Source organism: Gekko japonicus, unplaced genomic scaffold (assembly GCF_001447785.1).
Source record: "Gekko japonicus isolate JY-2015 unplaced genomic scaffold, Gekko_japonicus_V1.1 scaffold291, whole genome shotgun sequence".
NCBI lineage: Eukaryota > Metazoa > Chordata > Lepidosauria > Squamata > Gekkonidae > Gekko > Gekko japonicus.
This window is the reverse complement of record NW_015175978.1, coordinates 255,373-258,150: the sequence shown is the minus strand read 5'-3', so window position 1 is coordinate 258,150 and position 2,778 is coordinate 255,373.

Sequence of the window (2,778 nt, the reverse complement as noted above, 5' to 3'; positions counted from 1 at the left end):
GGGGGTCTTCTAATGTCCTGGCCCCACTGGTGGACCTCCTGATGGCACCTGGTATTTCTGGCCACTGTGTGATACAGAGTGTTGGACTGGATGGGCCTTTGGCCTGATCCAACATTGGCGTCTCTTATGTTCTTATGTACTGCGACCTTCGGGTCTGTTATTGTCTGTGGAGGCCGAAATGCCCCCTTCCCTTTGGTTTGTGAGTTTTGCTATTTCCACCCTCCAGTCTCTATTGGGGAAAAATGGAAAAATCCAGGAAGCAAAGGGAAAGGAGCATTTCAGCCTCCATGGACAATAATGGACCCAAAGGAGGAGGAGGAGGAGATTGGATTTATACCCTGCCCTTCACTTGGAGTCTCAGAGCGGCTGACAAACTCCTTTCCCTTCCCCTCCCCACAACAGACCCCCTGTGAGGTAGGCGGGGCTGAGAAAGCTCTTTCCAGAGCAGCTGCAAGTGGAGGGGTGGGGCATCAAACCCGGCTCTCCCAGATTAGAGTCTCTGCACTTAACGACTACACCAAATAGTACTTCACATAGTGTCTACTCTGTTTATTCTCTTGCTCAGAGAGCTGGCAGTCTGCAGTTCTGAGGATTTCAGAACCGTGCTTTACAAATGTCACCTTGATGTCGACTTTCAGGATTATTATTGCATATTCCACTCCAGCTCCCTCAGCTCTCCTCTTTAAAAAGTTATGGCCGCTGCCAGCTGCAATGGCAACGGCTGCGGGGGGGGGGCGTGAAAGGTTCCCCCGCCTCCCTGAGCCCCGGTGTGGTGGCCTTCGACTGCTAGGGGTAAAAGCCACCTCTCGCGTCTGATGACATCGGACGCGAGACGTCATTCCGGCTCCCCCAGCTCTCCTAAGGGGCTCTTTAAAAAGTTATGGGCCTCTCATCCCAGTCCCTGAACACTCCTGGGCCACAATCACTTAGGGTTTACAATTTTATTTCTGCAGGCAGAATTGTTTAAAAGCACTGCATTAGATCTTCAGTCAGAATTGAGGCATCACCACTTGCAGTTTTCAGGAAACAAAAGTGAACTGTTGCAAGATGTATTGTGATTCCCTAGCAATTTGAAACGATGAGCTTAAATTGTTTCTGAACAGACCACAGAAAACTTGAAGCGGTAAATATTGTATAACTCTTGCCCAACATGGCGTTTCTTATCTTACCAAAATACAGAGCTCTACCCCTTGTGTCTGTAAAACAACTTACAGACATTACCACATTTTAGGAAGGATGTTAAAAAGCTTGAGCATGTCCAGAAGAGGGCAACCAGGATGGTGAGAGGGTTGGAATCCAAGTTTTATGAGGAAAGGCTGAAAGAGTTGGGTCTGTTTAGCCTGGGAAAGAGAAGGCTTGGAGGGGACAGGATTGCAGTCTTCAAATATCTGAAGGGCTGTCATGTAGAAGATGGAGCAGATCTGTTCTCTCTTGCTCCGGATTGCAAGACTAGGTCTAATGGGTGGGAATTACAAGGGAGTCGTTACCGGCTAAATATCAGGAGAAACTTCCTAACTGTCAGAGTGGTTGAGCAGTGGAACAGTCTGCCTCTGGAGGTGGTGGAGGCTCCTTCGCTGGACGTTTTCAAGCGGAGGCTGGACGACCATCTTTCTGGCCTGTTGTAGGTATGTAGGGCTATCTTTCAGCTATGCTCCTGCAGAGTGCAGGGGGTGGGACTAGATGCCCTGCAAGGTCCCTTCCAACTCTAACATTCTATGATTCTATAAGTCCTGGCCTGGTAAAAAAAAAGTTTGTCTCTGTACCTGAATTGTTATTCAAAAGTCACAAGGTGAAAAGTCTTTAGACATACTTGTGATTTCAGCTCTAAGACTTTTATTCGGAAAGAACAAGACAAAGTAGCCGGCTCGCAGGCCGGCTTATATGCCCCAAGGAAAACACACACGCACGTCCAAAACCCGTGACTGGTCTATCTACAGAGATTAAATTAAACCTAGCCGGCCACATGACCACGGAAATGTCTTCGGACAGCGCTGGCTCTTCGGCTTTGAAATGGAGATGAGCACCGCAACCCTAGAGTCAGATTCGACTGGCTTTCGAGCAAGGGAACCTTTACCTTTTTACCCTAGGTTCCCGATTGGCCGGGAACTAGGAGCCAAATGTCTGTTGTGTTCTAGGTTTGTTAACCATGCAGGCTTTTTCCTATACCTGTTTGTGCCTTTCCTAACCTGCGGAATATTTTTTTTTGAGCTTCTAGGATTGTGGTTTTAAATAGTTTCCAAGCTTCCCCAATGGTTTTCGACCCTTTCTACTTTTCCTTTCAGTTTTCTCCTGACATGTCCCCTCATATCAGAGAAGTTACCCCTTTTAAAATTAAAAGTGGTTGTGTCAGTCTTTTTGGCCAATTCCCTATTTATACAAATGTTGAACTCAACAACATTATGATCACTGTTCCCAAGCAGTGCAATCACTTTTACATCTCTCACCAGATCTTGAGTGTTACTTAGGACCAAATCAAGGATCGCCACTCCCCTGGTAGATTCCGTGACCATCTGCTCCATAGCACAGTCATTTAGAGTGTCTAGAAACTCAATCTCTTTTTCTTGACTAGAACACATATTGACCCAATCAATGTGTGGGTAGTTAAAATCACCTATTACGACACAGTGTTTTTGTCTAGCTGCTATCTTTAATTCATTCATCATTTTATAATCCTCCTCTCTCTTTTGATCTGGTGGGCGATAACAAACTCCCAGTGTTAAGTTTCCTTTTGGCCCCCCTATTTCAACCCATAGAATTTCCAGAAGTGAATCCAATTCT